This window comes from Ovis aries, chromosome 6, assembly GCF_016772045.2.
Source record: "Ovis aries strain OAR_USU_Benz2616 breed Rambouillet chromosome 6, ARS-UI_Ramb_v3.0, whole genome shotgun sequence".
NCBI classification, from domain to species: domain Eukaryota; kingdom Metazoa; phylum Chordata; class Mammalia; order Artiodactyla; family Bovidae; genus Ovis; species Ovis aries.
This window is the reverse complement of record NC_056059.1, coordinates 60038357-60050533: the sequence shown is the minus strand read 5'-3', so window position 1 is coordinate 60050533 and position 12177 is coordinate 60038357. Positions and strand designations below refer to the sequence as shown.

The 12177-nt window shown below is 44.5% G+C and overlaps 1 long non-coding RNA gene across 1 annotated transcript; it reads left to right on the top strand.

Annotated features, from left to right (window-relative positions):
* The first annotated feature begins 6859 nt into the window (after positions 1–6859).
* LOC114115305 (uncharacterized) lies at positions 6860–10901 on the top strand. Its single transcript, XR_003589682.3, has 2 exons — positions 6860–6990; positions 9462–10901. It is a non-coding gene; the product is annotated as an uncharacterized LOC114115305 (long non-coding RNA).
* The last annotated feature ends 1276 nt before the right edge of the window (positions 10902–12177 follow it).

Below are 12177 nucleotides of genomic sequence, written 5' to 3'. Positions count from 1 at the left end.
GCAAGCTTGCCAGGTCCCCTCCCCATCAGTAATCTGAGACTAGCAGCTCCAGCAGGTAAGATGCCAGGAGCCCCAGGTGGGTTAGGTCAGGCAGTGTTGCCCTGGGGGAGTTGCCCCAGTTGAGAATCCCCAGCTACATTCACTAGGAATATCCAGACCAATCTTTCAAGGGAAGAGAGGTGGGAGCCCAACACACCTGAGATACCACCTATGCAGACCAGGCATTTCCTACACCTGCAGTGAGTAGATTCAGTCTGAGTAGCCCATCCAGAAAGGCCCTCAGCGCTTTGAGTGCCTTTTGAAGAGGGAAAGAGAAGCAGTTCTGTGATCTTTGGGGTTTCCTCTCTGCCCCTGCTGCTCACCACTCCTTCAGTTGTCCCACTGAGCATGGACTTAGTCCGCGGTGTGTGAGTCTGCATGTGTGCATGCGCGCGTGTAGGTGGGTGGCGGGCACCAGTGGGTGGGAACAGAGCATTCGCTTACTTCGGAAGCTGCAGCAGCCCTTTGATTTGGGCTAGCAGTACACGCGGAGAAGGCAATGGCAACCTACTCCAGTACTCTCGCCTGGAAAATCCCGTGGACGGAGGAGCCTGGTGGGCTGCAGTCCATGGGGTCGCTAGGAGTTGGACACAACTGAGCGACTTCATTTTCACTTTTCACTTTCATGCATTGGAGAAGGAAATGGCAACCCACTCCAGTGTTCTTGCCTGGAGAATCCCAGAGACGGGGAGCCTGGTGAGGTGCCATCTATGGGGTCGCACAGAGTCGGACACGACTGAAGTGACTTAGCAGGAGCAGCAGCAGTAGACGACCTAGGTTTGACTGCTAGTCCAAACCGTCCTCATTATACACAGCTTTCCTGAACTAGAGATAGGGAAAATAATCCCTGTCTCCCAGAGTTACTGGGGTATTGTATGTAGAAACCGTTTGTAAATTGTAAAGCACTAAGAGTTGGACACAACTGAGCGACTTTAACTTTCATGTAAATATTACTAATTTTCGCCTCTGATCAGCTTTGGAGATACAGAATTTCTGCATTTACCAAGTCATCCATGGTTTACTAGCACTTAAAAAAAAAAGTTCAAATGCTAAGAATGTATAAGAATGATTCATAACTAATGGTGCTTTGCATTTGAATGCTGCTTTATATACTCAGTCATTTCTCTTATGTGATCTAATTCTGCTCACACAAAAGAATGTCAGTTTCCAATTGTCATAGTCTGTCCCTTCTCTTGCCTGGGGAAACTGCCTTGGAAAACTAAATTAAGATCGTTCAGTTGCCTGGAATCAGAGCAAGGAAATTGGATAGCTCTACTTCATCAGGTTACAGCCATCTGATGAGTCACCCTGTCCCTCTTCAGGAATATATCCTCCAAATGGAACAGACACTCAAGCCGTCAGCTAAGTGTGTTTCTTAATTGCCTGTGCCCTTGTGTTGATTGTGAAGATGTGACTTTTCTGACGCCCTTAGTCTGACTCATTCATCAGATGACACAGTTCCTGGTGCCCACGCACAGCCCTCCCTCCTAGAAAAAAACCATCCACTCTGGAATCTTAGAGGCTGAAGGTCCTTTTGAAATGGAGTCAAGTGCCTCATTTTCACAGAAGGAAGCTGATGTCTAATGATTCGAGTGGCTTGCCTCCAGCAGCACTTGGCCAGAGACAGAATCCAGGCCACCCACCCCTGCTCACGGTGCTCCCCACGCTAACTCGGCCTCTTCTTCTTATGGGGAGAGATGCTCTATCTTCTGTCTTTGATGACCCATCACTGGGAACTGCCCCTGAATAAGTGATCAGTGAACACACACATGATGTTAGCTACTGCTCCAGCTGCTTGAAAGCCGCCTCAAAAGCAATCATCTTTGGTAGTCTGATTGCTTTCCATTAACTCAGTTCATTCAGTTGGTCACTTGGAGTTCTTTTAAAAAATGGTAAGAGTCCTGAAATCAGTCCTGAATATTCATTGGAAAGACTGTTGTTGAAGCTGAAACTCCAATGCTTTGGCCACCTGATGCAAAGAGCTGACTCATTTGAAAAGACCCTGATGCTGGGAAAGATTGAAGGTGGGAGGAGAAGGGGACGACAGAGGATGGATGGTTGGATGGCATCACCAACTCAACGGACATGAGTTTGAGTAAACTCCGGGAGTTGGTGATGGACAGGGAGGCCTGGCGTGCTGCAGTTCATGGGGTCGCAAAGAGTCAGACACGACTGAGCGACTGAATTGACTGAGGCTCATCTGTCAATGTTAACATGAACCAAATTAAGCCAATACGTTTGAGGGGGCAAAGATGTTAATAACTAGAAAGCAAACTCCTCTTAAGTTCATTCTAAAAACAACCACTGCAATGAGAAGCCCGTGTACTACAAGGAAGAGTCGTCCCTGCTCACCACAACTAGAAAAAGCCCACGCAAAGTAAAGAAGACCCAGTTCAGTCAAAAAGAAAGAAAGAAAGAAAACTTTAAAATTAAAGAAAACAACCACTAGGTGTTTTCGTCGGGACCTACACACGTTTACCCAATTACTACGCTTCCATTAGCTCCAAATTAGAGAGAGAGACAGAGAGGTCTTTAACATAGTGGTCCTATAACTTGTAAGAAACTAGTGGCAGAAGTAATCCATTAAGTTCACCATTTGGAGTTCAATAAGGGTAAAAAGGCAAGCAGACATAATTTAGACTGACTTTCTAAAACATACTCTCAGGCAATGAATAAACCACAGCCATCCAGAAATCTGGAACCTCCAGGGTACATCCCATTTCCTGAGAGTCCATTAACTTTGGAATAGTCTCATCTGTTAGCATATTAATTCAGATTCACAGAGCACAAAACTATTCAAATTGGGAAGTTCATGATATTCAGGCCAGCAGTTACCTTTCCTGGATCATGGGTAGAAATTCCGAACAGCATTTCACCATAGTTTGTGTGATATCACCATCTGAGGGAGTATATTCTGGCCCTGCCCAGGGACCTACAATTCAGAAAATTTCTAGAGAACACAAATCCTTTCAATATCTGCATCTTTTGAGAAGCAGCTTGTTGTTATTCATTAGTAAAGTCACGTCTGACTCTTTGTGACCCCATGAACTGCAGCACACCAGCCTTCCCTATGTTTCACTATCTCCCTGAGTTTGCTCGAACTCATGTCCATTGATTTAGTGGTGCCATCCAACCATCTCAACCTCTGTCACCCTCTTCTCTTACCCTCAGTCTTTCCCAGCATCAGGGTCTTTTCCAATGAGTTGGCTCTTTGCATCAGGCGGCCAAGGTATTGAGAAGCAGCATTCCTTGCCAAAATAAAGTGTTTCGGCCATTTCAGAGTTGCTATGAGCCAAATCCTCTTCTGTGGACAAATTTCAGAGGACTTGTCTGTTCCCAAAATATAATATTAGTATATTAGCCCTAAATCAAAATCAAGGATCTCCAGTTCTTCCTCAAGGGCTAGAGATAATATCCTGAGCCATGTCCTTGAGTTATTTTGTAGGTGTAAGACCACCACCAGGTGGAAGGCATTAACTGCATGCTGACCACAGAGGTTGGAGACAGAAGGCTGATATTGTTGACTTCTGAACTCCTACTCTGTTAGCTCACCATCAGCCAATCAGAAGAATGTTCATGAGCTGCTCAAACACCCCAGAACTCTCACCTCTAATGATGTTTTTAAAAGTCCTTCCCTGAAAGCCACTGGGGAATTTAGGTCTTCGCACCTTATCCATCCATTCTCCTTGTTTGACACTTCGAAATGAATGCTACCCTTTTCTTTAGCACAACCTGGTGTCAGAAGATTGGCTCTGCTTTGAGTCGGGTGAGAGGACCCAAATTTGACTTGGTAACACCCTGATAACAGTGCTTAACTATAAAAAGTACTAAACAAGTGATGATGAAAGGGGAAAAATGCATCCCCAGCATGTTTTACAATACTGAACATATAAACTATAGCCACAATTCACCTATCATCTACTCATTTCTCTCCCCTGTCCCTGCCCCCTGCGCTTCTTCCTCGTTCTCTCTCTTCCAAGTTCTTGACAGACCTGATTAGAGAATAATTATTTTATCTGACACGCAATCTGCACCGTGAGTGGGAGAGTATGAGTGCTTCATGGTCTTGTTTCCTCCTTTTTTCATTGCAGTGTGAGTACTACTGTCAATCCACCGTGGAGTTCATCTTTACATATTTTGTGACAGTCTTTTTATCTCTTTTCAAGGATTTATTTATTCATTCATTGTTTATTTATTTATCTTATTTTTGGTCGCACTGGGTCTTTGCTGCTGTGCATGAGCTCTCTCTAGTCTCGATAAGCAGGGGCTACTCTTCACTGAGGTGCTTGGGCTTCTCATTGCAGGGGTTTCCTCTTGTTGCGGCTCCCAGGCTCTAGAGCGCTGGCTCAGTAGTTGTGGCACATTGGGTCAGTTGTCCCCAGGCATGTGGTATATTCCTGAACCAGGAGTAGAATCTATGTCCCCTGCATTAGCAGGCAGATTCTTTACCACTGAACCACCAGGGAAGCCCTTACTCTTCTTTTCTGCTCTGAGAGTTAGCAGATCTAACTCTCTCACTGGGGTTGGCAGACTCTTTAGATAAAGGGCCAGATAGTAAATATTTTCAGCTTTGCAGGCCATATGGTCTCTCTAGCAACCACTCCTCTCTGCTGTTGTGTTGTAAAAGCAGTCAAAGGCAATATGTGAATGAATGGGCATGGCTTTGTTCCAATAAAACTTTATTTACAAAAATAGGTGGCTGGTCAGAGTTTGCTGGCTCATAATATATGTCATCAAACCCTTAAATCCACTTAACCAGGCTCAAACAAACTGCAGTAGGGATCAGCATTCCAGATGAAGATGGATCATCGCCTGAAGGGAAAGGAGAGCCACAAGGCACAAGCATGATTGTAGGTAGATGCCTGGTGAGTCTGGAGCTGACACTGAGTGCAGCTCAGCCAGTTCCACTGGATCCCACCTGTCTTCCAGTGCAGGCTCCCAGGGGTCCTGTACCAGATTCCGAGAGAGAGGGAGCTCTCCTACATAAAAGGAGACTTTCCACTGAACAGAAACACATGGAAACTGGAGAGCCCACATCAGTCCTGTTTGATGTCTGGAGGCTTGACAGTTCTCACTTCCACAGTGACCACAAGAGTCCTCTGGGAGGGAATCAGAGTCCCCAGATATGGGTGATATATGCAGTGGTGATAGAACCTGTGGCAACAGCCAGGCTAGGAGCTGAGAGCAGTGAGCAGCAGAGGAATGTTTCAGAAGTACACGTGAGACCCTCTCGGGTGCCCAGGAAGGAGACAGAGAGACCCTGGAGGCAGGACTCCAGCAGCATCACTGAGTAGCAACCCAGATCCCTCCTCTGTTTCTAGGATAGTGACCCCACCGCCCCTCCATTGTGCCCACATCCATTTGGCTTGGGGAAATGCAGGTGAAATCAGAACAAAAGGGATTCCGGAGGGAAGGAAAGAGGACCTCCTAGAACACAGGCAGAGGGGCTACTTAGGTCCACATGGTGCTGGCACCCCACCCCAGGGGAGCATTTTAAAGTGCCCGTCTGACCGTGTGACCCCTCCACTCAGCTCTCCCCAGTGGATTCTCACTTTGTTCAGAGTAAAAGCCCAAATCCTTCCCAGCAACTACAAGGCCCTGACTTTCTACCTCCAATACTCTCCCTTCACTGACTGCCCTCCAGCCAGGCTGGTCTTGGCCATCCCACAAACAGGCCTTTGTTCCTCCTGTTCCTTCTGCCTGCAAGACCCTTGGTGATATCTTCTTGGCTCCCTCTCTCTCTTCCCTCTTGGTTCAGTTAGAATGCCACCTTATCAGAAGGCCCTTCCCAGGTGACCTTACCTAAAGCAACACTCCACTCACGTCTGCCCATCTTCCCTGCTTCACAGTCTCATCACTCATGCCTAGCTGAAGTATGTGCCTGTCTCTGTGTGCTTGCTTCTTTGTTGTCTGTCTTCCTACAGGAAATTAAGTTCCCTGAGAGTAGGGACTTGGCCTTGTTCTGTGCTGTACTCTTAGACCCAGAGAAGATATCTATTGATTGAATAAATGAGTAATATCTAGGCTGAGAAAGGAAATCCAAGGAATTAGGAAGCAGGGAAAAGGCCAGCTTTCAGACAAAGGACACTGGATATATTTCCTATGATTCATAAGCTTGTCAGAATCTCTTTAGCACTCAAGGTTGGAGTGTTATTTATGGCCTTATATTGCTAGTCTACAGCTGCATTATATTTTAACCTGTGTCAAAGCAAACCCCTTGATAACATGGATCATAATTTCCACTTCTTTGTATGTAGACTGTGCCTCATATATAGTCCTAGATCGAAGGGAACAACCACCAATATCATTAGCAGTGTCTGCCTTGGATGCAGGAGGAGGGTGGGGAGCCATCTCCCAATGTTTCTGCTGACCTAATGCAACAGAAAGAACATAAAGACAGAGTAGGAGTCCTGCAGCCCAGGTTCAAATCCTGGGACCATCATTTACTATTTATGTGAGCATGAGCATGTCACATAATTTCTTTGAGTCTCAGAGATCTGAGTTCGATCCCTGGGTTGGGAAGATCCTCTGGAGAAGGGAAAGGCTACCCACTCCAGTATTCTGGCCTAGAGAATTCCATGGATTGTATAGTCCATGGGGTCGCAAACAGTCAGACACGACTGAGTGACTTTCACTTCACTCACTTTGTCATTTGTAAAAATGATAATTATAATATTTACTCAAAAGGTTTATTGTGATGATTAAAGAGAAAGCACATAAAGCGCCAGCGCATACTTGGTGTATAGCAGGCTGTGGACAAACGTCAGTGTTTCCCCTGCGGATCACATGGGCTCCAGCAGTCAGCAAAACCTCTACTGGTAAAAAGAGACCCGTGACATTGCCGAGAGAGGAGCCAGGGTCGTGAGGAGCCATGGCAGGTGATAGGGGATGTGCAGTTTTCTGGGTCAGGAGAACAGCTGATGCGTGATCTAGGATATCCGATGCGTCCTGGTGAGTGATCCGGGGACTGGGGCCGGCTCTGATGTCTGTACTTTGTCAGAGGGCTCATGAGCTTCTTGCTGAAATCCCCAGGGGGATTATACTGGAAAGCCATAACACCTTACACAATTGTATAGCGTGAGTACCTCTTGGCTTCCTCTTACTTCTGGCGTTTGTCTTCATTCTGTGTTGACCAGCCCCATCCATGAGACTCTTTGGGCCTCCTTGTCAAGGTCACTTGCTTCTCAGGGCTTTTTTGAAATTCTTCTTTGTACTTGAGTTTCTGATCCTTTCTCACCCCAGTAAGTTCTCAACCCACCAGCTTTACTTCCTCTTTTCACAGCAGTTTCTGTGGTTCCAATTGCACAATCTTTTCCTGCTATTTGCAGTCACCATCAGTCTGATTACCAGGCAGAGTTAGGTGGAAGGCAGATGAGGAGAATGCAGGAGGGGAACCCTCTCTTCTTGTGAACCCACCAGGCTACTTCCGGATTGCCAGTTCTCGGGAAGAAGAATGGGGAAACGCGGGGACTGAACTCCCACCCTTCCAGGCCACTTGAGGTAGACTAGCTCCCGCAGACATGCACCCCAGAGAAGCAGCATGGCCTGAGGCTCCAGACTCTCACCTCTCCCTCCCCCATGCCCTGCCCTGGTCCTGGCCACAGGGGAACAAAGCAAGCGTGTTAAAGCAGAAAAGCAGCAAGAAGGAACTTTCTCACTGGAACAATGCCCTCCTCTACCTCAGGCCCACTCAGCAGAGCACAGCTAGGTGTGAATGAGTGACTCAGGCCCTGTTCCTGAGAAGCAGGTTTGGGAAGAACATGGAGGAAAGAGGGTGCTATAAAGGAAAACAGGAAAAATGGAAGATTCCATTCTCTATTTTTCCCCCAGGGCCACCTTTAAGTTTTCTGTTCTCTATTTTTTCTTCTTCTTGATCACTGCCCTTGACCTAGGCTCCTTACCCTTGACCAGAATGAGAGGACAAGGGAAGTGACGCAGGAGGGACAAGGAAACCATGGGTGGAGGTGGGGTGGTTGCCGTGCATTCACTGAACATGCGTGAAGCCGATGAGGGGCTAGGCCATCGAGTTTGTTGGCTCTTTTCAGTGCCTTTGGAGACATATTGGAACCTGAGATAAAAAAGGAAAAATCAGTAGTATTGATTCCTGTATTAAAAATTTTAGTATTTTTATTTATAAAGAATTTTTTAATTAATTTTGACTTTTTAAATTAATTGCATTAGAATGTGATCTATATTCATTACTGATGTTTTTGGCACCTCCTTAAATTTGCATTTGCCTGGCTTTCCTAGCCCAGCTATGGTGCTAGTCAATCCACCTGACTGATGGTTTCTTTAGGAAAGAAAGGCTGGAGGATATAAAAATAATCTAAAAGAATCAAAGCCTATTTTTTAAACGTGTAACTGCAATTCTACAAAAAAGAACTGGAATGAAGAATTCTCTATCAAAAACCAAATTTGAGACACAATTCAAATCCTTTTTCTAACAAAGCCGGGGTACTTCACCTTATCAGCCACCAGGTGTCGCTGTCAACTCCCTGCACGTCCCCACACAGGGTATTAAAGATAACGTCACATGTGAAATCTGGTTTTCAGCCAACTTTAAGGAGATGGCGCGCGAGCGCGCGCGCGCACACACACACACACACACATACACACAGCTTGAAATGCAACAGCATCAGACACAATATCTACAGAGATCCATCGGTTTATCTAGGATTTCTGGCTAATAGCTAAATGCTTATGATAATACAACCTACCAACAGATTTAAGCTATGAAATAGATTATTACTAGAGTTAGTGTGTCCTAATCAATATACTTTCTGGAATGTTCCTGTGTTATTCTGTCCTCATTCCTTACCCTAGTTAATTTCCAGCAGAGCACTCTCAGGTCTCAGGGAAACTGACTCTTCATCGAATTTGTAGGACTAGCTATCTCGTTTCTTTGGGGCAGGAAAATTTGAAAACAGTATTCAAGGTCAGGGTCCAGATTACAAAGGGGTGGAAAAGTTGTGCCATTCTGCAAAAGTCAGTGTACTTAGATGTGTTATCATCCTCTTCCTTCACACCGCTCATCCTGCCCCCAAAAATAAATGTAAACACACCAGTGAACAGACTATTTCCTCTGACCTTAATTTTTTTTTTCTGAGTTTATTCTACAGATCAGCTCTTCTTCATTCAATACCCTGGAGGGATCATAAATCCTTTCTCAAAGGGTCCAGGAATATTACTCTTATGAGAAATCTCTGTACTGATGCTTCTTGGGTTTCCCCAGCTTGTTCAACACAGCATCTGTTCTTCTTTTTTGAATTACTACTATTAATAATCACAGGAACAACGGCTGATGTTTATGGAGTAAGGACTTACTATGTGCTCACCAGTGTGATAAGAGAACCTGACTAGAGAACCTTGAAAGGTCTCTGCTTTGGGTTTCCATGACAGTCACACTCTCGTTTTTTTCCTAGATTTCTGGACAACTCGAACTCATCTACTCCTTCCAGTACTGGATTCCTCGGATTCAGTCCCAGGCCTGCTTCTCTTGGCCAATGTAGCAGAAAATCTTAGCAGTTAAAATGAAATCTCAGACTAAGAAAAGAGGGGGAGCAATAGTGGCTGCCAAGAGGATAAATGAATTGCACGACAGAAGAGGAGTGCCAGCTGCAGACGATCCGTCATCCCCAAGCAGATGGATCCTTTACATCAGTGCTTCTCGGTGTTAAAGTGCAGTCAAATTACAGGGGAGATTGATGTCTTATTCTGATGCAGGTTGTGAGTCTGCTGGTCTGAAGTGAGAATCTTCGTCCCCATGATGCTGATGCTGCTGGTCCGTGGGCCACACTTTGAGTAGTGAGGTTCTAGATGACACTACCATTATAATGAGGTATTAACCAAGCACATGCAAGTTGCTGCCAGTAACAGATCAGATCAATATATTATGATGGTTGAATTGTGGGACATTTTTTAAAATTTATTTTTAATTGGAGGATAATTGCTTTATGTTGGCTTCTGCCTTACAGGAAAGTGAGTCAGCCCTAAGTATACATATGCCCCTCCCATCCCCCACCACATCTCACCCCCTGAGTTGCCATAGCTCACCAGGTTGAGCTCTGTGTGTCATACAGAAACTTCCCATTAGCTATTTTACATATGGCAATATATATGTTTCAATGCTACTCTCTCAGTTCATCCCATCCTCTCCTTCCCCGACTGTGTACCAGACTGTGGACACTTTAAAGAGCCCATGCTTCTTTTGGTTTTCAAAACTCAAAATCTATTAGAACTTAAAAGGGACGTTAAAGTTCTGTGACATCAAAAATGAGACTTGATTGTTTTTAAAAGTTTCAACCTAAAGATTAATTGTGCAGGTTTGAATTGCTAGGTATGGTTTCCTCACCAAGAACCAATCATGTGATAATCCAAAATCTGCAATTTTGGCTGGACTGAAATTTTTTGGCATGGTGGGGGAGATGTGTATGATTATTGCTGCTATAAACTGATATAGAAATAGAAATTCCAGGAAGGTATAAAATAAAAATAAGAATTAAAATATGGCTAACAAGGGATATGATGAACAACCAACTTAAATCCATGGTAGCAGCAATTTTTAAATACATTTTACATGTTAATTTCTGTAACCACTGCCATTTTAGCGTGCATCTTGTCAGTTTTTTAAGATTTCTGATGCATTTATGAAAATCCAGTGTGCTCATGTTGTGATTTTAATTAAATGGATGAAAGAACTTATTAATTTAGGCTCACAATCAGTGTTCAAATGTTTGAGGGAAATTATTCTCTTAAAATCATGAGTTTTGCTTTATTAGTTATATATGTCCTATAGAGAGAGAAATGCTGATTGTTGACAAATTAATAGAATGCTAATTGCCTAATAAATTTACAAGACAGCCTCCTGTTGATTCTCTTGGTGTTTCAGCCACTCCGAGTTCCCTGCCAAAGCAAGACTTCTGCAGTTCCTTTTTCCTAGAGTGCATGTTCCCCGTTTCACACATCTATTTGTGTCTTAGCGCCCTTAATGACTCTCACCCTGGATCATGAACTCTGTACCACTGTCGGTAACCCTCACGGCCCTATGCAGTTAATTAATATCATCCCACGAACAGACGAGGAAGCAGGCTTAAAGAGTTTTAAGTAATACAACCAGGCAGAGTCAGGATGGAACCAGAGTCTCTCTGACTCGTGAGCCCGTGATCATTATAATTGTTATTATTTAGTCACTCAGTCACGCTGGCCTCTTTGCAACCCCATGGACTATAGCCTGCCAGGCTCCTCTGTCCATGGGGTTTCCCAGGCAAGAGTGCTGGAGTGGGCTGGCATTCCCTTCTCCAGGGGATCTTCCTGACCCAGGGATCAAACTCGGGTCTCCTGCATCTCCTGCATCAGCAGGCAGATTCTTTACCACAGAGTCATCTGGAAAGCCCTCAGTAAGATTACACTGCATTTAATAGATCTCTTACTGAATGGTAATGCTGCTCAGGGAGCCTGCTATGGTCTGCAAAGACAAAGTCACACAATTATAGGAACTCCCATAGCTTTTCGTGGAAAGAAGATCTGGAACAAATTATTGAACACTGCTTCCTTGAAGGATCAATTATGGGAGAACACAGTGAAAATGTCCACCTGTGATTTAGGCCTTAATGTAAATTAGGTGATTTGCCCTTTACCAAATCCATGCAGTGATAAACTGAAAGCTCAAAGTGATGTTTCCTTTATTTTTACTTTTTTACATGGAAAGGCAGCATAACACAGTAGTTAACTGCCTCTTTTTTAAAGGATTCTGGGGCTTCCCAGGTGGCGCTAGTTGGGCCAGACTGTCTGATTTCAAATATTGGAAATGCCGCTTTTGAGCTGAGTGGCCTTGGATAAATCACTTCAACTCTCTGTGTTCAGTTTACTAGTTTCCAAAGGAAGCTTAATAAAGGACATACGGTGAGGTTTTTCTGAGGTTTGAAGGAGCTTAAAACTGTGACTGTATCTCTACAAGTAGTTATCAAACATCTATTACACATCTGATAATCTATTACAGACATCTAAACAGTAAGTTGGGAAATCAATATTTGAACCCAGAATTTTAGACTCTAAACTCTGGCACCAAGTCAGACCCCTACCTTCCCACTGTGGCTGGACTTTGCTACCATTTGTACCCTGTAAACAAGATGTCTCTCC